A 24,066-nucleotide genomic window follows, 5' to 3' on the forward strand; every position below is an offset into this window, starting at 1 on the left:
GTCTAAAGTTTAAATGTCTATAACAGGATTTAGAAACATGTATTGGAGACACTAGATCGTTACATCCTAAATCCTAAAAGTTGCAAAATGAAGGGGATACACTAGAAGAAAAATCCCTCTACATAAGCTATCATTTTTACAGACTGGAGTGGCAAACAGGAACCTTGGCTAGATGAGCCTGAGCAGCTATGGCACTTTGTATGTCTGGAGCTACCTAACAAAAAAAAAACAAAGGAAAACCAAACTCAGAGCGTCCCAAGGGAATTCAGAATGCAAGAACAGCAAACCCCAAGCCTCAGTACAAAACCTCCTGCCATAAAATGGTGATAATTCGTTATTTGTGTTTTATTTCTGTAAATAAACAAATATATCACTCTTGCTGATCAAAATTTCACATGGACATCTTTTCACACAGCTATGTGAGAGACATGGTGTGGATTCCTGGGTTATTCGTTGTGTGCACGAAATACTACATGCCAACCTAAACTTCTTGGGAAGGGGAGGCTGGCTCATTTACCACTCTTTCGGCCAAGAAATGACACCAAGAAGTTTCAAAGGCAGTCTGTACAGTGTCTTTTTTAGGCAAATTAGCAACAGTCCCCTTTTAGAGATTCATAGCAAATGTTTTTATGCTGCTGGAGAGTAACGTCATAAAAAAATATGTTAATTTGAAGTCATTTAGATTCCTGATGCATCAATGAATTTGATGAATCACCTGCAGTACATGATGCTGGGCCTCGCATCACTTTGCATTCAGCCTTATCAGTCTACTGAAGTTTGATCCTTTAGCAGGTATCCTATATGGGCAACACTCCCTCCTGTGAAGTGGGTCATGTCTAAATAAATCTGAACGCACCATCTGGCATCTGAGTTAGCAGCAGGTATTGGCTTCCTCTTAAGGGAAAAAATACCATTTAAAAACAGTGAGCACTTTCCTTGTTTTGGGGGTAAAATTGAGGGAAGTCTATGGATTTGTTAAGGACTTAATGACCAAATTGGCTCTGGCAAGTGAAAGAAGGCTTAGAGTAGTATTAATTTATCATGTGTAGTATGTACATTAGGACTAGAATGATCTCATCACAGGGTATTTTTCTTATATATATGTGAAAAACAGATAGTTCCCTGAAATGTCTGTTTTCTATCTGTACTCAGACTTTCCTACTTTTTCCCCTACTTTTTGGTTGCCTGGCTTTCTTCCATTGCAACAGAATCATGCTTTCCTCTTTCTCATCTCAGACATCTATTCTTGACTTTGTTATCTCCTTATCTCCAACCCTTTCCCCATCTTATTATACCTCACTAAAAGTGATTCTGCATCTTTTTTTTTTTTTTTTTTTTTTTTCTCCAATCTCATCTGCAGCTCCTGGGTCTTAGATGTTTTGTCCAGCCCATTGCCTTCTTCCAAGTCATATCTCAGAACCAGTGCTCCTTCATTCTCCTCAATCTGGTCTAGGGAGGTAGACTAAATTTCTTAATGGTTACAATGTACACATGTACAGGGGAGAGCGAAAGAGAGAAAAGTCCACATTCACATTGCAAAGCTTGCTCCCAGAACCAGGCACCATGTGTTTAGGTGCAGCCATAATCTGATGAAGTACCAGCATACTGCAGTGAGTCTGAATAAGATGCCTAAATACTACAAGGTCCTGGTCCTTCCTTACTGGTGGGACAGTAATCTCATTTTGCTTTGTAAAGCAGAGTATATGTGACACAGAAATTATTTAGGGGAAGCTAATGTGGAACACCAATCTGTTGTTATTAGTAACTTCTTAGGCTGTCATCGACATTTTGAAACCCTTACATGACACTGTTGATTATAACAACTGTTAAGTCTGCATTTTTTTTTTTCAGAGAGTTATCAGTGTGTTTTCAAAGTGGATTCAGGAGCTCATCACTCCATAGTTGTTTTTATTCTTCTCACAGAGTGAGAACATGTGCGAAGACAAAGAGAAATATACTGGGTTCTCTGGAGAAGAGATGGCCGTACTCATTTATCGCCTGCAACCCATAAAGTGGGAAGCCTGCCTTCTGCACAGCCTGAAACAAGGACAAAACTGGTCCCTAAGCAACTAGCAGATTAACTGTAGCATGCTGCAGCAGTGCAGAGTTTATGGTCCTGCAGCCTCCATAACCATCATCACAACATGAGGCAGGATGGGGAATGAGAGAGCTGGCAGAGGAGGAAGATGGCAGGGTGTTGTCCTTGCACGGAGGTAAAAATGGGTTTCTAATTCTCCCCCTGGCCCCTTCACTGCCTTTCTCCTTTGGGGGTTTTACATGTGGAACATGTTTTTAATGAAGTTGTTAGTGCTGAGAAATTAGCAAAAAATTGTTGAACAAGCATTCCATCCTGTTATGTATTGGCTTAATTCCCCTAGAAGTTGTTAAAGCAAACGTCCTCAGGTTTTCATCTTGAATAAAGGTGACCCAGATGAGCTTTTATCCTTGGGCTGCAGGTTACAATTCAGGCTGCCAGCGTGCAGGAAACATAAGAATTGATTTTTCCTTCTGCTTGAACAATTAAGACTTATGTGCAGGGCAAAAGCTGAAGTGCCATCTGAAAGCCAGGCTAGGAGCTGCACTACTTCCATCACCTTGAGTTATAAACCCACAGGGCAGATGCCCAGCTAATCCCTTGGTCAGGATATGGTAATCTCAGATATGAGGTCTGATTAGCCACTTATTTCTTCTGCTGTAATTGTAAAAGGCTCTGCCAAATTTTATACAGGTATAAAATGCATACGTATGAGAGGAGAAATTACAATGTAAGCCTGTAATATGAAAAGGAGGTGTTCTGGCTCACCTTGGAAATAGCTACATGGATAAAGTTGTGATCAAGGAGCTAAATGAATGATTTGCTTCCATGGTTCTCACAAGTGATTTTCCTAATGCATTTCAAAATAATTGTTTTTGACCTGTGGTGCACAAATCTCACAGGAGTGCCGCAGAACTCAGTGCTGCCCCCAGATCCTCTCTGACTCTTAATTCTGTTACTGCTCTATTCAGAAATTAGCATGCCAGTTTTCTGAGTAGAAATCCTGGACTTTGAGATATCTAGATGTATGGGGTTCACATGGCAAGGTTTTGGTAGCAGAGGAGCTGCAGGGGTGGCCTCTGTGAGCAGAGCCCAGGAGCTGCCCCATGTCAGAGCAGAGCCAGCTCCAGACGGCTCCAAAAGGGACCTGCTGCTGGCCAGAGCCAAGCCAGTGAGCGATGCTGGGTGAGCCTCTGGGAGAGCAAATTGAAGAAAAGGGAAAAAAACCAAACCAAACCAACCAACCAAACAAACAAAACAACAACAACAACAACAAAACTGCTCCACAACAGCAGGTGGGAGAGAGGAGTGAGAACCAGCCCTGCAGCCCCCAAGGTCAGTGCAGCAGGAGGGCAGGAGGTGCTCCAGGCACGCAGCAGCAGTTCCCCTGCGGCCTGTGGAGAGGCCCCTGGTGGAGCAGGCTGTCCCCCTGCAGCCCATGGGTCCCACATGGAGCAGATCTCCACGCTGCAGCCCGTGGAGGAGCCCCCGGTGGAGCAGGTGGATGTGGCCTGGAGGAGGCTGCGGCCCATGGAGAGCCCCCGCAGGAGCAGGCCCTGGGCCAGAGCTGCAGCCCGTGGAGAGGAGCCCACGCAGGAGCAGGGGGTGTGGGGGGAGCTGCCGCCCACCCGTGGGGGACCCGTGCTGGAGCAGTTTGCTCCTGGGGGATGGACCCCGTGGTACGGAGCCGTGTGGGAGCAGTTCTTGAAGAGCTGCTGCCTGTGGGCAGCCCCCGCAGGCTCAGTTCGGGAAGGACGGCATCCCGTGGGAGGGACCCCACGTGGAGCAGGGGCAGAGAGTGACTGTGAAGGAGCGATGGAGATGAAGTCCACCGGCCACACCAGTATGCTTTCTGAGCCCCTCTGATCCTAATTAAAAATCTAACATCCTAGACTTGATTTGAAGTCATTGTTATTAAGAAACGTCCCTGCTTATAGTGATATGAAGGTCAGAACATGTACTGAGTAAAGGGATCAAATCTTGTTCTTAGTTTCATATGTGTGACCTCACTGACTTAGTTGAAAAATCATAAATGCAACTTAAGCTCTGCCTTGTCTTGCCATGAGGAAGGAGAAGATGGATTGTTGAAGGCAATTGGGAGTTAATGAAGTCCTGGAGAGATGGGCAATGGATGGGTGTTCACTCTACAGCTTGCTGTGCTGATAGCAGGCTACTGTAAGTTAAGATTTTCTTTAAGCTAGTCTATACCTCCTCCTTCAAGAGGAGTGATATGATATAGGTATGATATAGTTATGGTAACCATACTCTGGTGCCTTATACATTGAGCCCTTCAAGGATTTTAGACAAGGGAACATGTTTGTTTTTGGTTCTTGATTGGAATTTGATCTCCACATAAAGACCTCTATGCATTGTCCTCCTTTCACCTTGCTAGGAGGCATCCATGAAAATTCAGATACCTGTTATTAGCCTTGCCTGTTCTGGATGCCCTGTTGGGCTTCTGCAACTTGTCGTAGAAATGTGGCAGACATCACTACATTCATCCTTGTCTGTTCCACATGTAGAACTGATGACATGCTAGTTTGCCATCACACCTCAGCCTGCAGTCGAAATAAATGTCATGTTGATTCCTTTCTTCACCAAAGGATTTGGGCTGGGGAGAGAACCAAAATGTTCAGAGAAATGCTTCAGGTCACTTTTTACATTGTAAAAGCAGTTCTGAGTGAAGAATTTGGTGTTTATTAATAGTCACATTTATTAATGATCACATTCCTGCAGTTTGAAATCCTCTGTCTATTGGGACTAATTAAGTGCAAGTCAAACTGTCCAAAATCACTCAGTCAATTACTTTTTTCCCTGGAGATGGATGGGCCACCTTCAGAAATCAGAGAGCAGTTCATTTCCATGCCCCTTGGATTCTTTGTCTGTTTACTGAAATAACAAGGATCCCATCTGCAATGTGTTATAGTAATATAACTATAGTATCTGTTGTTTGCAACATTTCTACTGCAATTTATCATCTGCCATTTATGGTGCATCACAGCAAAAAGGAGAAATGATGGAATTATACAAGAAAATGAAAGTTAGAGAAAAGGAGAAAGATAATCAAAGACCCCAATGCACCACCAAAAAAACCCCAACCAAACAAAAACAAATAACAACAACAAAACACCATTAAATAAATGAATAAATAAATCAGCGAGCATTTTCCATTGATATCCATGGGTTCCAAATCAGCTTCTGAGGAAGTTCACTGCTTTTAAAATTTGTTATTTATTTGCAACTCATGCTTCTGAATGAATAATAAAAAATCTTATACTTCTCAGACAGCATGAACATCAAAACAAAACTGTGTATTTTCTTCTGAGTTTTCTTTATTATTTTCTAAGTATGTTTAAATCAGATACTCTATCAAAATCAACAATCTGTTCAAAACTGTGAAGGTCACTCATTTTATTTTTTTTATTTGGTAACTGTGCTATATTGTCTCATTTAAATGTCTAAAAAAGACGGTGATGAGAGCGAAAAGAAGATAAAATCTTAAGCAGCGATGATGTAAAATATTTTATTCCAGATATTTTTACCGTCTTATTTCTATAGTCTTTAAAAAAGATCTGCAGCTGAAAATTGGTCAAAATCCAACGTGTCAAATGAAGTAATAGTGAAGCAATTTTAACATGCATTATCTTGACCAGCTGGGAATAAAGCCAGGTGCTTACTATACAGGTATGGCTATCGAAATGTATCATGCCTTTATAAAACAATCAAGAGGCTTGTTAGTCTCATCATTTAGAAGAAGGGAGAAATATATAGAGAGAATTAAAAACAGATCAGGTTGAGAGAGGGCAGAAAATGTGACCTGTTATGTCTTTTTTTTCTACCCTTATTTCACTGGAAGGTTATGGCTGTAATCTAAGCCAACAGAAAAAAAAAAAAAGAAAAAAAAAGAAAAAAAAAGGTAGTGAAAATTTTCCACATTAAAACCCATCTTTACTGGAGACAATTCCTAAAAATCAAGATGTAGTATTCGGGTCTATGCCTAGGGATGAACGGGCTATACAGGAAAGCCTATGATGACACGTCTCTGCTAGCATGAGATTGTTCCCTATGTTGTACCCCTAAGTGCTTTAATTTCACCTTGAGCATCCCAGGCAATGGGCTTTCACCATACTCTGATCACATTAACAGTATGTTAGCATTATTGTTGGTTTACAATTCTTGTGTGATTAAAATGGATATTTTTCTTCTTATACTGTTTTAATCTTTCTTCAGTTTTTACATCCAGTTCTGTCTTTCCAAACAGTTCTTTCCTTGGTATTTTTATCCTTTCTAGATGAGACCGTCAAAAACTCTCAAACTTGGCTTATTGCTTTTCTTACTGGAGTCAATAGCTAAAGCACTTGGTTTTACAGCTTTTCGTCTGTTGAAGTCAGTGGATGTGACTGCTTTCCTGACAGGTGCTATGGAAAATCTGAACTGTCGCTTTTGGATTCTGCATTGTATGGAAATTTACAATTGCTTGCATTTCTTGGCTACTGGAGCAGCAAAGAAGCTCTCACTTGGATACAGAGAAATTGCTCTGACCTTATTTTGGAATTTAAATCAGAATGGCACAAACTTGTCAAAAAGAAAAAGAAAAGGAAAAAGAAGAAGAAAACCTGCATCGCTCTCCTTCCACACAGTTTCACAAGTAGCAAACACAATCTCTCCCACTGTAGTGGCAAGGTGAATATATTAATTATGTAGAGTAATACTTATTTTCCATCATTAAAGCTTTTGTCGATTTTCAGTCAGCACAAGCTATCCCAATAACATCCATAATTTAGCCACTTTTAAAGATATTGAGCTCTAATTAGATTCACTTCCATGTAAGCAGTTATATTGCCTCTACACATCCTGACCTCAGCCCACTCTGAACTCTGCCTGAGAGTTAAACTATTAAAAATTTAGCTATTCCCACAAGCATCATGATTTAGACTTCCACAAAAGCCCCCCTCACAGACAGGGAGAGCTTGCTATCACGTGTCTTTTCACACTGCTTTCAGAAGTCTTTTTACCACATCACAATGGCATTGTGTCTAAGATTGGGAGAATTTAGCAAATTACTTCAAAATCTGTAATCCAAAGGCCTGGTGCCACAAATGTAAAGCACAGATTTAAATTTATTCCCCTTATTGCCTGGTATAGTCAATGGTTTGCTCATAAGAATAATACCCTGCACATTCTCCTGTGTGCAAACTCAGAAAATCTTGCTAGTTGAACCAAACCCTGAATAAAGGGTGAAAATTCTGTCTTTCTCGTCGATGGTACATTATTTAAGTTACTGCCAAGTGAAAGAATGTAGAATTTTATTGCTACGACTGTTACAATGAATTTCTACCTTAGATTATCTCTAGAGATGACCAGTTTATGATCATTCAGAGAGGAAAACAACATTTTTCATTACTTCTGATAATGACTGGAGATATTGAGAAGAGACCAGAATTCCCTTTTTATACTAAGTTTTCAGGAGAGAGTGAGAAGTAGACCATAGCTGCCTGGACCAATAAACAATGTACAGCAGCTAGAAATGTGCTTCATTTCCTCAGAGGAGACCCGGAGGATTCAAGAACTGAGCTCTCCCAGGAGCCTGGTGGTACTTGTTCCAGTGCTAACCCGATGACCCTCCAAAGCACTTCCATCTTTCATCAGCGATTTGATATCCAAATTTGATAGCCCTTCAGTAAATGAAGATGACCAAGACAGCTGAGCGGGATCACCTGGTGCAAGCAGAAGCTAAACAAGACCCCATTCATGGTGGCGATCTTCACGGTGACCCCAGTCCAGCCCCTAGAGCTGTTGTTGGTAGCACGGGGCAGAAACCTGGCAGTGGAATTTGTAGCAGCTGAAGGCCCAGCTTTGCTGGAAAGAAACCGAGATTTTAAACATCCATGCTAGGATGTTGTGTCAAAGCCAACATTATTCAGTTGTGTCTGGGGAAGGAGAGAAAGACAGATGTGCGCATAAGAAGCAGGAGCCATGAGCTGAAAAAGAAGGCCGGTAATGAGTTCAAATTGGATTACATTAGAGAATGCAAACTAATGCATTGGAGAAAAATAATCCTACCTATACATGCACAGAGATAGGTTCTTAATTACCTATTACCGCTGGGAAAGAGATCCTGCAGCCTCTGCATTTAGCTCTTTGAAAACATCAGTGAAAAGTGAATAGCAAATCAAATGACAGAGATTATTGAGAAAGGAAATAGCAAAACGGGAAGCATCGTTATGCTCCAGCATCAATCCGTGAATACTGTGTGCAGTGTGACTAAAAAAAAAAATAAATAGAAAAAAAGATGATCTTTTTCTTGCATTAGCCTTGCTATGGTAGCAAACATCTTACGTGCTTTTTTTTCCAATGGCCCAGATATGCTTTATAACAATTCTTATCCCTTTGAAGCTGACTGTTACAGCTGTGAGTGGCACTTTGTGTTGAGTTTTCAGCTCTTGGGCTCTTTCTTTCCTTGCAGGCCATTAGATAGTAATACTTAAGTACTTTTCAGCTCTTGGGCTCTTTCTTTCCTTGCAGGCCATTAGATAGTAATACTTAAGTACTCTAGAGGCAATTCTGACCAGGCTGAGTTATGATTAGTGATGACTTTGGAAAAAGTAAGTCAATCATAAAGCTAGAAAATAGTTGCAACCATCTCTGAAGTGTCAGCCACATAAATAAACTTCCAATTTTTCTTTTCTTTTGCTAGTGAAACATCGTCAGTACACAAACTTATCCTATTTCATGGTACATGAGGCAAAATTTCCGAGCACTGCTAGATGGCTGAAATTTCTCAGAAACCCTACTGAGCCAAGGAGCCGGGATGGAGCCAGGCTCTTTGCAGTGGTGGCCAGCGGCAGGACAAGAGGCAGCGGGCACAGGCTGTGAGCAGCAGGCCGCACTTGTGTGCTGTGCGGGTGGCCGAGCACTGGCACAGGCTGCCCAGAGAGGCCGTGGGGTCTCCTCATGGAGACCTTCAGAAGCCGCCTGGACGTGGTGCTGGGCACCCTGCTCTGGGTGGCCCTGCTGGGGCAGGGGGCTGGGGCAGGGGGCCTCCAGAGGGACCTGACAGCCTCAGCTGCTTTGGGAATCTTTGATAGTCAAGCTAATGTACTCATGCACATTATAAATATTTCAAGTAAATATAGACTAATAAAAGTTGTTCCTTTTTCTTTTTTTTTTTTTGTTCAGATCTTTTACACCCATCCAGACCCGGAGAAACTGTCTGATCTCACAAATTTATAACAGGTAAATTCTTTCTTTTAAAATTTAAATTAATTTGGATTTATACAAGAACAAGAGAGACAAGACTCATCCCTGTGTTTCCAGCTGGAGACCTTTCTCTTCAAGTTGTCCTTCTAGCCTTCTCCTTACTTGCAGCAGTTGCAAGTTTAGTCTTTATAAGTATTTGCACAGCATAGAGAAAGCTTCTAATAGTGAGCTACCAAGAAGGAAGAAAAAGAAAAAGAAAAAGAAAAAGAAAAAGAAAAAGAAAAAGAAAAAGAAAAAGAAAAAGAAAAAGAAAAAGAAAAAGAAAAAGAAAAAGAAAAAGAAAAAGAAAAAAAAGAGAGGAGAGGAGAGGAGAGGAGAGGAGGGGAGGGGAGGGGAGGGGAGGGGAGAAGAAAGGAAAGGAAAGGAAAGGAAAGGGAAGGGAAGGGAAGGGAAGGGAAGGGAAGGGAAGGGAAGGGAAGGGAAGGGAAGGGAAGGGAAGGGAAGGGAAGGGAAGGGAAGGGAAGGGAAGGGAAGGGAAGGGAAGGGAAGGGAAGGGAAGGGAAGGGAAGGGAAGGGACGGGAAGAGAAAAAGCTATTTCGCTTTTCTAATGCTCAGCCTCCAAACCCCACCATGAAACAGGCCAGATTTTTCATCAGCTGTTCTGCTCCATTGCACAGCAACCTTCCAAAGAATTCTAGCAGCAAAAAATGGGAGCTCATATTTCTGGCAGTCAAAAATCAAGTAGTTTTAAAATGTTTTAGGGAAAATATTTTGTGAAGACACTGCTCTAGTATGTATGATAGCACAATAGGTTGCAGATGTTTTCTTTCTTATGTATTACACTGAAAAGTGTCTGTGTACGTGGCCCCCTTGTTACTGTAAAGCTGTAGCTGTAACCAAAGCCAGAATAACTGTGCTCACATCAGAGATACCTGTGAAATGGAAAGTAAGCAAGACCTTCACTTTTGGTTTTGCCAAGTCAATTTTGCATGACATATTCATATATTTCATACTTTGCTGATAGACTTAATGTATACTACAGAGTATACCTCCTTCCTTTGGGAATGTCATCACTTAGCTAACTGCTAAAAATGGCTTGTGAGAGGATCTAGCATCAATACTGCACTATTTTTTCCTCTGTGTGCATATATGTGTGACAGTTTTGGCAGCTGCTTTGGAAAATCTACTGTACGTTTTTCCTTGGTTATCTTTTTTTTTTTTCCAATTGTTTTTTAAAACAATGGGATTCAGTCAAAATTATCTCCACACAGGGCAATAGTCTGTGTGGGTTCAGCTGAGATAACAATGAGAAAGTAGGGTTTTTTTTTCTTGTTTTTTTTTTTTTTTTTTTTTCTGCTTACTGCTACTGGTGCTGAAAGTGCCAAATTCTGCTCCCTCTACTACTCTTAGCTCAGCCATTTTCAGGCACTGGGGTCACTGAATTTGGCTTTGTGAATTAGAGCACTGCAAATCTGGCAGCACTCAGATAAACAGCAAAGACTGAGGGGCAGAGCCATCAGGAAGAGTGATATCTGCTGAACTGCTCATGTGCAGATTTCAGAAATAGGTATTACTGGATATGTGAAAAAAAAATCCCCTTTGAACAAAGAGTTTAAATGGGAATGCAGTCCTTCTTCTGAGAGAATTTCACACCATGAAAAAGAGATACAGATGTAGGGTCAAAATAATTATACCACAGTTTTAGAAAAAAAGCAAAGTGGAAGCAATGTAATTGAAAAGCTCTTTTTATAAGCAGTTAAAATATACCCCCAGAATGGAGTGAAAATTACTGCTAGCCTAAAATCGATATTTTTAAAATAGAGTTTGAATAGGACAGATCTGAACTGAGAGAAGAACAGAAAAAAAAAAATCTAAAAATAGCCAGCCACTATTAGCAGTTGCCAAACTTGCCTTGGAACTCTGATATAATTCAGCATGGCCTGGAAGACAACCTGCACTGCAAATCACAGTCCCCAAGGTAAAAATGGGATACATAAGGTATCGTACAAAAATAAAAAGTCAGCTACCATGGGCACATTAAGCAGATGCAGAAGTAATGACACTCGGAGGACGCCATATGAAGATACTTTCTGCACACCAGAGAGCAACACTCTGAAACCCCTACCTGATGAACCAGGTGTTCATCACCTTTCGTCCATTGGGTCCTCTCCATATGGCTCTGTGATCCTGGGAGCCAAGGGGGACTTGAAGTAGCAAAGTTCTTCTGTGAATCTGCTGACAGGCGTTTTCCCTGAAGGTAGATTTGCTCAGCACCGAGGCAGTAGGTTTGATCTTCTCTCAGTAGTGAAGTGTGTTTTAGTTACTACTGGTACTTCAGCATAGCTGGGGGACAGGTTGAGACCGAGGCCCTGACTGTGGTAGGCCCAAAGTAAGGGAACAGCCCGTAGTCTGAAGTGTTACAGCATGGCAGTCTCCAAACAGAGATGGAGGTGAAGGTCTCAGTTCAGGCCTGCGCTGCCAGGGGTCTACAACGTGAGCGTCTACGTGTGAGTTTGTTGGTGAGGGTGTCATTATACACGATGGGATTCAGCTGCCTGGACATGTACTCCTGGTACAGCCTGAGATGGTCCATCCTCGCAGGACTCTATGTATAACATGGCACTCATGGGAAACCCTTCCTCTTCTGGAACAGCAAGTGGACACAAAGCAGTATTCTTCAGTCCCAGTTATGGACTTAGAGCCAGCTGAGGTGGCCAGGACACATTTAACTGCCATTTCAGAAGGGCACGGCTCTCAGAGGCTCTGTGCCATGTCTTCCAGCCTTGTGCACACCTTGGACTTCCTAGGGCTTCTCAAATAGTGATAGATACCCATGTGTGAGCAACCAAATCAAGCCCCTAGCCCAGGGACTTCATGCCTGATCTCTGACAGGGTCTTTGCCCTGCAGCAGGTCACAAATTGCCTGTGAATTCTGTGTAATAGCTGCCCTGTGAGTCTCAAACGACACAGAAAAACTATGATTTAGGACACTGAATTGATTCTTTGACCTCCTTTATCACAGTAATGTCATAGACAGCTGCCTCACCATAGACACACTGTACGCACCTAAATATGGTGTCTGAATCACATCCTGTATATGGAGTCTAATCCCAATACTAATACTCCTTTCTTTCGTTTGAGCACTTCACTGCTCCACTGCAGTTTCAGTGTCTGTGCAGCCCCAACATTACCTGCAGAGCTCCAGTTCATCTCCGTGGTGCAGCAGTCTCCATGGGGTCTGTATGTAGGCACACATGTAAAAGAGAGAGTTTGGAAGAGAGGCCAAGTCTGTGAGCACGTGACTGCAAAGCTGGTTGCAATCAAAGAAATTCAGGAAATATTTCTGTCGGTTAAAAAAAGCGCAGCCTTTTCCTGGTATTGTCCCACAAAGGCCATGAAACAAATGATTAAGAAGAGCTTCATATAACTAACTCGCAGTGTCATACTGTGTTGAGACATGAGCTGTTTATATGTTTCTTCTATATTTTAGAAAGTGAAGGTACATTTTTGATGTTATTATTCATATGTGACAAGAAGGATGTACCCAACCTGGCATGCTATGATTCCTTCCCTAGAGACCTGTTGGACAGTCTTCCAGCTGCTCTCGTTAATGTGCAATTATGGTGGTGAGAATCTGTTTCAGCTTAAACTGGTAGGTTGTGCTTCCTGAAACTTGTATTTCTGCTGCTGGAGGGACCCACCTCTCACTGGTGGGAAGGGCACTCGAGGCACCAAGAACTCACCTGCCACAGCTGGAGGGTAAAGGCCCATAAACACTCTCTGGTTATTAGGAACTTCATAGTGGTCCAGCTGGCAGAAACACAGCCTGGTAGAGGAAGGATTGGTTAAATACTACTGCTGCCATAACCTCACTGCCACACGATCAGCTGTGGCTGCACCTAGGACTGCTCAAGCATGCATGAAGGACTCGGAGTTGAGACGTGTGCCATGTGGGTATCTAGGCCCACCTAACACAGCAAGATGCATCTTACTAACCTAACTACTTCTCCAAGTGGAACAAGTAAGTCAGTCAGTCTGCTCAGCCTCAGCCGTGGCCAGGAGGACTTGGTCCAGCAGGGTGTCTCTCTGCAGCTGCTCCTCTACCTTTGTGTATTTCTCTGGTGCTGGGTCCCCAACAGGCAGATGCAACCTCTGGCAGCTGGTCTGACACTTCCAAAAGCTATATGCTTGTGGGAAACTCTATTTTTAAAAGGATTTCACAGGAGATATTTGGAACTACTTGTGGTGTTGAGCAGATGACTGCGTGACGGACTACGGCTCAAGATGTTTTTAACACAGATTTTGGAAGGTTTCTGTCAGGGTTCTGAATGATTTCTGAACAACAAATGAGCTTATAGGAATAGTATGAAGAAACAATAACCTGCAGCTGTCTTGTTACTGCTTACATAACTGCTCATCCAGCTGCCTTGCTGATTTAGCATACAAAGTCAAAAGATTGATGGAAAACCAAATCCTTAAGGTTTCACATTCAATCAAGTCATTTTCAAAACTTAAACAAAGAAGTTTATGAAGGAAAATACTTTGTAAAAGGTATTTTCTAAGCCAACAGAGCTATCCAGGAGCTGCATAGCTAGAGCATTCAACTTTGCAAAAAGATTTCCAATTTCCATAGCGTGTGTAACCTGCTGTGTCTGTGCAGGGATCATTTAAAACTCTCTCAAGACTTTCAAGATCCTCGCCATTTCTCCCTGCCTCTGGTGTTTCTCAGCTCTTTCTGTGAGCAGCCTTACAGGAGAAGAGCCATATTCTCCTCCGCATTGTAAATTTCATGCTTGCAGTCTGCAAGGTCCAGGCACTGCTGCCTCCCTGGGGAGCAGTTTTAGGCTCCCTGTGCACAAACGCTGCCACTTCTGCCTGCAGGCATGGAGCGGGGGCAGAGCTGGAGGCACAGGGCTTAGGCTGGGGCTCCCGGGCTGAGGAGGTGGAAGACGTGGTGCAAAAGGAGAGCATGACTTCTGTCTGCATGAAGGCTTTGTTATGCAGCTGGTGGCATCAGGAAGCACGAGATGTGCGAAAAAAGGGTTACATTTTCTCTGTGTGATTTTCCCCTAAACTTTCAAGAAACTCACCGTGGATTTCTAACTGGGTCATTGAAAACAATCATGCAAAGGCAACTTGATTTTTCCTTCTTTATTTTCATTTATGCCACAGTAGAAAAAAATCTTGGAGATCAGCTTTGGGGACGATTCAGGAGCTGTATTTCAGGCTTCAGAGGTTTCAGCACAAATGGAATTATTTGAATCAACATTTGAAGCCACTCCCTCACAAATGCACTCCAGATTTGTGAGACAGACAGACAGACAGACAGAAGGGTCTGCGATTTACTTACTATTGCTAATGGCCTCTTAAGAGGGAATGCATTAAGTTAATGTTGATATAACTTGCCCTACTGTTACTATGATGACTGCTTGCTTCTGCATTAAACTTTGCAAAGATAGACAATTTTCTATGTTCTTTGCTTTCTGCTAGGAAAGGTTTTCTTTTTCTTCCAAGTTCCATGAAAACTTAACCACTTCAATATCATGAGAGTTGCCAGATGGTGTTTTTGCAGGTACTATCTGCAAGTTCAATTTAAATGACAGTTTACTCAGACCTCAAGGAAATAATAATTCTATTTGGACTATAGCTGCTTTTGAAAGCTATATTAAGTTTCAAGAGCCAGTAAGGCAACTGAAATTCTTTAATTCATTCTGCACATATTTTGGAAATGATCTTCCAAGAATATGTGTAAGGACCATTGTGACTACAGGCAGGCTGAAGCAAGTGAACAAATGCTTTCCCGGAGCTGAGCCTGTTCTCCTTTAATCAAATCCTTTTTAGGGACAGTTCTGTGACTGTATCCCATAACCCTGTGAACAAACATGCTCTGAAAGTATGTAACACTGTAAGCTATAATATAACTAATTATGAGATACTCACAGTAAAATTTTATATTTGCCTTTAAGTGGCTGTTTGCCAAATTCAGCAACAGTTATAAAATGCATACATAAGAGCCAGAAATCTTCCAAATAGGCACGCTCGTATGCACGTTGAGATAAGCCCAGAATAGTTATTAAAATGGGTTTTTGTCAGTTATGGTTCTAAACCACATCTTTCAATTCTCACTGAAGAAAAAAAAAACATAGCAAAGCAATGGCATACCATAAATAGGACCTCTGGATGAACTTTTGGCACCCAATATTACATGTTTTAGCCTCTTATTTCCAACATCTGCTTTAGATTGATTAGCAGAGGTAGTCAATACTAATTATACTGAGGTTCAGCAGCTACGTTAAACATAACTGTGAATCTTGATAATTTCATGGCTCTTAGCCTTCAATTTCTGAGCAGTTAGTAACCTCAAGGCATTTAGTTGGCAGCTGGTATTTTATTAAGTTTAAAGCATATGCAGATTTGAGACAATCTTCTGATTTTCTTCCCGATTTCCTTCAGTTGGATTATTGTTCGCATTACTTTGCCCACTGGTGGGTGACATTCTTTGTGTTCGTCACCTGAGTGAAAACCAGCACAGAGAACTCTGCACGAAGTTGACATCAGGACACATAGGTGCACGCAAGAAAATAGCAGGGTCATTTACGTGCCCTACTGACAATTTCAACACCTCTTCCAGAGCCAAACCCCCTTTACTTACAGAGAGCAGGACTTACCACCTTTGTCTGCCTACTGCTCCTCTCTGCTTTATAATTCTGAGCCAGATCCACCACATCACTCTCCTATGGCTGGCTGTCGGGCACCCTGCAGCTCCTCAGCCGTGCTGGCAAAAATGACAGTGGTGCATACAAGGGCACGATGACCTTGATGTCAGCGGTTGTGTTCACCGAAGACTGGAGGCATGGCAAAACAATAAGTTTTGTGGCTTTTTGCCAGCTGGCAAATGTAAGCTTTTGTGGGACTTGATCCATACGGATGAATGTGGAGCTAAACAAAGCAAGATGACACTCGGCCCTGCTCTCAGCTAGATGAGGGCCAATATGATCAGCTTGATCAGTGCAAAAAGTTGTACTAGAAGGTAAAAGTGTTCATGGGGGTGTCTGAATGCTCTCCTTTAGCAAGTACTCATCAAATTGGAGAGAAGTGTTGTTCTGTGTGAGTCACCTCCTTGAGCTTGTGAGAAGCAGATCCTCCCTTTCACACTCCAGTTCTGCGACACCTTATTTCTACCGATTGTCTTCATGTAGAAGCTACAGATCCAAACTTGTAAGCCCTGTTTCTCAGAGGTAGCCCTTGAATACGTAGGATGGCTTCTCACAGCAGAAGCATACTTGTGAACAAGGAGTCACATTGCTGGTCCCAGTATGGCTGGTGATGAAAGAAGCTATTTAGGGCTTTCCCTGCCACTGTAGGTGTTATGGACTACAGATTCAATTTCGGCTTTCCATCTGTCCTCTGAACCGTGTTTAGGAACTCTCTTTGGCACCACTACCTTTAAAGTCATTGGTGGTGGGTATGAGGTAAGCTGCTCGCATGCTTCTCCGAATGACACCAGAGGCTGACTCCAGGTCAAAAGTCCCAAGAGCTGAGGGACCTCAAACCTCCTGAGCAGAGAACAATGCACCCCACAGTCCAGGAACAGAATACAAGGGTATGGACTGGTGAGATTAATCTGTGTGCTCAAATACAACCATCGTTACCTACGGAGAAACTGCAGCTAGAGACAGAAATTATCAAAAATTTTATTGAATATTTATACTATGTCATAACTCTGGTGTTCAATAGAACATTACAACTCTCTGCAGAAGATCATGTAAATTCAGCATATCTGGCTAGTAAATTAAAAGAAAAAATATTTTAACTCAAATGAAAGCCCTCAAATATATTTAAAACCTTTTCGTTACGCGTTATTGCATATTAAGACCTTGCTTTCCTCTAAAACAGAAAAAAAGAGAGGGAAAGTATAATTAGATGTCATGGAACTGTGGTTGTTTCTAATTCATTGGACAGACTAGCTGTCAGCAGGATAAATGAATCATCCGTAGATAACTAACATTGCCATATTTATGGGAGGGGCATTTACAAAAGAAAAGCAGTCTATAAAAACAAAATTCAAAATGAAAATATTGTTGCAGGACAATATTCCAAATGCGTATTGCAAGAGAAAATATGACGTGATAAAAAGTGAAATGCGAAGTCTTCTTTCTACTATTGTTTGTATGTTTTGTTGTTTTATTGTTTATATGCCAAGCACCAGCTCAGCACACACAGCATGCTGGCTCACTAATTTAATCTGGTTTTATTTAGACATGAGATGAGTGACGTGGGTATAAAATGGGTAGGTCTTCCCAAGAACTTTTACTAGTTGTAGTAGCAATGGGGAATTAAGTTTGTTAAACTGAAGCAAGACACATACTCTGAAACAGATGTATGCATTTATACCAGATATTTTGAAGAAAAAGCTTCCATCTCTTCAACAGAGAGTACATTATTTAAAGGAAGAGGGAAGGAGAATGAGAGATGTTCATAACATCTAACTAGATTAACTGAGAGATGTTGGGGAGAAGGGTGATGAGCCAGCCTGATCAGAAGGGAATTAAGTACTCATGCTAGAGTAACAGAAAAAATCCCAACTTCCCCCCAGTGACATGAAGGAACCACAGGCAAGACTTGCCCAGTGCCACATGGGTTGTACTGTGTACGTCACATCTCTTTGATCAGATTTTCTCTTCCAAGTTTGCTTTTCTCTTAGCAAGTTTGCTTTGCTTACAACATCAACATTTTAGGCTAGTCTGAAAGGCTTGAGACGATACACCACATAAAATAACCCTTAATCAGAAATGAGGAGTTGGAGAAGAATTGCTAAATATGTCTTCGTGCTAAAGACTCAGGACTAAGAAATCTTACGTGTGGGAAGGGTGTGGTGCTCCACGGGCATGGGAAATGCTGAACAACCTCCAAGTGCGATCAGTCCGTGTAAGTATCCCGGTAACTTAGCGGCCACGTAAACATGGTGCTGAGTCAGAGTCCAGAGGAAGCAGCAGAGCGTGTTACATTACAGTTTGTTGCCCATGAGCTCTGGAGGAAAGGGCGTGGGATGTTCAAACACAGAACCCACCAGTCCATAGAAGAACTTTAAAAACACCCTGAGACTAACATCCCTCTGCGTGGATGAATCTTTGGACAGCAGCAGATTTTCTAGGGGTTATTTCTAGTGGGTAGCCTTACAATCAAAATGCTGAATTAACTTGCTTCAAAAACATATATCCTTTTTATAAAGAATACTGTCTACTCTAAGCATAGGAGGCCTGAGTCTGATCCCACTCACAGGCGTAAGAATCGGGAGCACTGCTGGCAAGAGCTGCAAAATTTCTTTAATGAAGAATGAGTGAGTGACAGACTGCGTCCTGGACTCATTCTGGGAGTGGAGCATGTGACCCATATTTGAGTCTTATTCTTTAATGGTAAAAGGTTTTTTGAAATCCATTTAAGTCTATTAGTGCTCCCAGAAAATTGTGCACTCACTCATTTTCTCAAAATAAATATCCTGGACTTAATGGAGCATAGTGTCCTTTTACTACCAGTACCCAAGAACACCAATTATGAGCTATTAAGCTATTAAACTGAACTGAACGAAAAGAACTGGCACTTACTGGCAAGATCGCTGTTCTAAAATGCTCTGCAATGAGCTACGGAAAAATTAGCAGGCAGTTATAAAAATGCCATCTCCTACCAGCTGCTATCATTTTGTTTTCTCTGATGGGTAAAACGTATTTATGAGCGCAGCTTATGCATGCACACATCTATGCGCACACAGAGGTCTACCTGTGTGCGCTCTCACACACTGAGCTGGCAGGGGGGCTCAGCAAGCCTGCCCACTCTTCAGCATGTTGCAGGTTGAGTCCTGCCGCATTTCCCTCATAAAGACAGTGTCTTCTCTGGAAGTCTCTAAAATCTACACTAAAATCGTATCACATACAGGGTTCCACAGACTTTAGGATGTAAAGGAAAAACCTCCCTGAGCCCCCAAAGAGCTGACAGTGTATTTTGATGACAAGTGAATCAACGCTGAAGCTTCCTTCTATCTATTGTTCCTTTTTTTTTTTTAAGCAAGGAATGCGGAAAGGGGAAAAGTCGGCTGTCATAAACTTGTTACACTCTTGTAAGGTGATACAATCTGTAAACTTGGGATTTCCAAATGACAACATTATAAAAGGCTTCAGGGATGGGCAAACACCACAAATGATCATCTAATGCTTCACCTGCTCGAGAAATTAGAGAATAACTAAGTTATTATTGACCTCAGGGGTAACCTATACCTGCTTTATGCGTCTTTGAGTGTGTGATGGCTGTATAAGACCAGTACAGAGTGCTGTCCAAAATCCACAGCTAACTTTTGTGATCTTTGCTTCATACCACAGATTTACGGTAAAGCAGTGCCTTCATTGTTTTGTCTGTGCAATGCCGATATCCATTACTGTATATTCCATTTCTTTTATTACTCTTTCTATTTTCTGACATTGATTTTATAGGTGACAGACATTCCTTTGAGTTATGATTGAGTTGCCTCCTCTCTTTCCCTAATGCCTGCATTGAAAGTACATGTTTATATCTGCTCGCTCCAAACTGCCACAGTATGGAGTGAAAAGAGCAAATAAAAATATTAATAAATTATGCAGAGCTGATGATGGAGCTAAGCCAGACCTACTATCCCTCACGACTTTTAATAGCACAATGCAGATCATCTCCACAGAGTTCTATCATCAATGAGCCCAAGAAAAAAACACAGTCTCCTGAATGGTTATGACAAAACATAAGTCTATACCCCACCATATGGAGCTGGAAGAGTTCACAATGGCTGTGCTGATTGCACCAACAAACATGTACAGATTTATGAATGTAGGCAGTTTTTTCCGCTTACTGATGAGCTCAGCACCCATTTCATGCAATGCTCATAAGGGCCATTGCTGCCTGGAGCAATGCGCCAAGGCACTATCTGTTCACCTGCCTGATTCAAGGAGAAGCACCGAACCCTTTCGTGTGCCTTCATGCAAGGAGCTGGCTAGACCTACAATTTCCAAAACATCATGCCTAAGATTCGAGACCTGAATTTCTGCTTACATGCTTTAAATATGAATAGTCTGATCACATATTTGCTGAACACTTACAGCCTCTTTGCTGCTATTGAAATGAAACTGCTTTCACCCGCATTTGTTCACACACATGAACATGTCAGCAAATGTGGTCTGGGAGAATGACTGAGGCTTTCAAGATTTGGTTGGTTAGTGCCATTGTGGCATAGGGTAGGGTTGCTGGCTTGCATGGGGAGCATGAGGTGAAAGACCCAGCTGGACTTCTTGTCTTGTTCCAGCAGCCTTCTATTCTTCTTTCCTAGCACAGAATCAATGAAGTACATTTGATATCTTTTTACTTAGAAACTCCTGATAATCATAACCTGGTATCACATAATAATGGAAATTATGTGCGGTCATTTCAAACTGCTACAAGGTTAAATGCACATTCACTTATTGAGGAATGTGGATTTATTGATCCATATTCTCAATCCTTATCACCATGAAAGCAGAAACCCTCTAATTTGGTCAAAAACATGCAGCTATTCTAACAGCTTTTATATTTAATAGGTGTTAGTTCAACTGAAGGTAAGCAGGCATTGACTTTCTAGATTGCAAATAAGAATGTGGGGACATTGTAAAAGGGCTTACATTTTTTGTTATATACTTTGTACAAATAAGCATATTTATTAAAGTGATAAATTCCCCAAATCCTCTCAGAGACCTTTTATTATTTGGCGTATGACAATGTTTAATAGTATGACAAAATTGTTTAGTATTACAGATGTTTAAAAACAAAGACTAGAAAAAGAAAGCAATATGTCATGAACTCTCCTGAAGACCATTTAAATACATGGGAATTAGACACTTAGAAAGTTTGGTTATACTCTTTCACCTTCTTTACATTTGGTTCATCCTTTCCCAAGCCTGCTTTTGCTCTCTCTTGGAGGAATGTAGGAGGCAAATATATGCAAAAGTTAGTGGCAATAGAGAAGCATATTTTGAGATTACTTCTAAAAGAGAATGATATCATGACAATACTGCATTTCCAGTTGTCAACTGTATGACCTTCGATTAAGAAGGGAAGAAACTAAATAAAAATAGTCATGATGTTAAAATAGCCCTGCACCTTCTCTGTAGGGTAGTCATTTACCCTGTCCCTTTTAACTCTTCCTTTTAACAGATATTTCTGTGTTCTTGAGTTTCCTTCAGTTCATTTCTTCCCCTGGCAATGTTTCATGTTTCTCCACTTTCCTGAACTTACTGAGGGTTTTTCCTATTTTTTTTTCTTTTTTAATGACCAGAAGTCTATATGGATCAATTAACAATGTATGTGTTGTTCTCAGTGCTGCTTTTTTTTTTTTTTTTTCCTTCCTCTCTGCTATGCCACTTCTTGAATTCTTCTCTTCATTGAACTGGCATTGAAGAGTTCAGTGCATCGCTGACTTGAATTGTGCAGTTGCTTATGCTCTGTAAAAAAACCTGTTTCACTCACAGCAAACTGAAACTGCTACTGTTAGGTGCAAACAGTGGAAAGAAATACCCTCCACTGAAGACGTCTTTCCTTGTATCTGGTTTCTGGCATTGTTGTACTTATGAGGTTATTGGACGGTAGCCTGAGATACTGCAGAAGTGGCATGGAGCCTTCCTGAAGTAGCGTCCATGCACCAGTTTAAGACCACCAGGAGTATGGAGAATAGCAGAGAGACCATTGTTGGTGATGAACCTGAGCTTTGCAGCCTGTGAATTTGCATCCACAGGGTATCTATGTACATGTACATCTCAATACAAGAGTGGCTACAGAGCAACAGGCACAGCTGGTGGGGTTCAGAGAGCCTGAACAATTTATAATTATAGAATCACAGAATCTCCTGAGTTGGAAGGAACCCACAAGGATCACCGAGTCCAATTCCTGGCTCCACACAGGACCACACAAACACCCAGCCTGACCCTCCCCTGTCCAGCCCCATGCCGTTCCCTCGGGTCCTGTCGCTGTCCCCAGAGAGCAGAGCTCAGCGCCTGCCCCTCCGCTCCCCTCGTGAGGGAGCTGCAGGCCGCCATGAGGCCTCCCCTCAGCCTGCTCTGCTCTGGGCTGAGCAAACCAAGGGACCTCAGCCGCTCCTCATACATCCTGCCCTCTAGACCATCATTTTCGTAGTCCTCCTTTGGACACTCTCTAATAGTTTTATGTCCTTCTGACATTGTGGTGCCCAAAACTGCACACAGCACTCGAGGTGAGGTTGCACCAGTGCAGAGCAGAGCGGGACAATCCCTTCCCTCGGCTGGCTAGCCGTGCTGTGCCTGATGCACTCCAGGACGTGGCTGGCTCTCCTGGCTGCCAGGGCACACTGCTGGCTTGTGTTCAATTTGCCATCGACCAGAACCTCCAGATCCCTTTCTGTGAGGATGTTCTCCAGAGTCTGTAAACACAGCCAGGGTTGCTCTGTCCCAGGTGCAGAATCCAGCACTTGCTCTTGTTGCACTTCATATTGGTGACCGACCAGCTTCTATTTTGTTGCTGCTCTTGAGGGACTCAACAGCTCCTCCTAACTTAGTGTCATCTGCAAACTCTGTGTGCACTTGACTCCGGTGTCCAGCTCATTTATAAAAACACTGACAAGAGCCGGCTGCAAAATGGAGCCCCGGGGAACCCAGGCTCCTGAACAGAGTTTACCGGAGGACGCCGGACCCCAGCAGGACGCCGCGATGGGGCAGCAGCCCTCCTCCCCCTCACGGCCCCTCTCGGGTCTCGAACCCGCGTCCCCCGCGCCGCCCCTGTCCGGCCCGGCCCCGCGCGGGACGACGCGAGATGGCGCCGCGGCAGCGTTGCTCCGGCCCTGCTCCGGCCCGCGGCTTGCGGCTGTTGCTGGGCCGGGCTGCGACTGTGGGGCACGTACACACAGACAGCCGTGTACATCCGTGTCTGTGTGGAGCCTATAGAAGGACACTGCTGCGATTTAAATGCAGGGGAAAAAAATATGATGCTCAGAAGGCAGGATCTTTACACAGAGGAGAAACAGCAGGCAGAAGCAAATTAAGAAAGCGAATAAATCAAGCAGCCGGCCATGTAATCAGCACATAATGCCAGAGCGTGTCTGTAACTGCGGTGCTGCGAGCACGCAGCGATGGCTTGCAGGCAGAGGAAGCTGAGGCGGTGGGGATTATGGAGCAGCTTTACCTCATAGCAGCTGCACCGAGCCCCAGCCAGCCCCAAAGCGATCCTCCTCAGCTCCTGCAACTTCCAGCACGGGCGAGGTGGGGCCTGACAACATCTTTCGAGGGAAATAAAAGAGAAGGAGCACTCAAATAAACATCTGCACACCCCCACTGAGGTTGCTTTTCTTAGGTTTGTAAGTGGGTCTCTGCTTCTCCAAAATCTCGCCATTACATCTGTTGAGAGAGGGAAGGAGCGAAGAGAACCTGTACAAAGGTTCATTCACATTCACAGCGGTAGACTGTGGGCACAGGGGTTGCAGTAGGAAGGGAAATGTATCTTTAACAGAAGCCATTTGCGGTGCCCCTGTTAACGGCTAGGAAGCGGAGAGCAGCTGCACTCTGGGTGTGCGATGAGGAGGATCTACATCAGATTTCCTGCTGCTGAGTCACTGCTGAGCAGCCCTGGCACCGGGTGTATTCATAAACGCACAGAGGACTCCAAGGGGGTACATGCCTCTGGCAACAGCTTGGTCAAAGCTGTTGTCCTAAAGGCCCTTTGGCAGCCAGCTCAGAGAGGGACACTTCGGTTTTAGTCTGGAGATTCAAAGAAATGCGATAATTTCATGCAGAAAGGCCAGCATTAGCTGAAA

At 42.8% G+C, this 24,066-nt stretch overlaps 1 long non-coding RNA gene across 1 annotated transcript in view; it reads right to left on the bottom strand.

Moving 5' to 3' along the window:
• LOC118256845 (uncharacterized) overlaps window positions 1–23,811 on the bottom strand; it is a 44,216-nt gene extending 20,405 nt beyond the window's left edge. Inside the window, exon 1 of the long non-coding RNA XR_004781367.2 lies at window positions 23,439–23,811. This is a non-coding gene — a long non-coding RNA (uncharacterized LOC118256845). The remainder of the gene's footprint in view (window positions 1–23,438) is intronic.
• Window positions 23,812–24,066: the final 255 nt, after the last annotated feature.

The sequence above is a fragment of the Cygnus atratus genome, chromosome 2, assembly GCF_013377495.2.
Source record: "Cygnus atratus isolate AKBS03 ecotype Queensland, Australia chromosome 2, CAtr_DNAZoo_HiC_assembly, whole genome shotgun sequence".
In the NCBI taxonomy this organism is placed as follows: domain Eukaryota; kingdom Metazoa; phylum Chordata; class Aves; order Anseriformes; family Anatidae; genus Cygnus; species Cygnus atratus.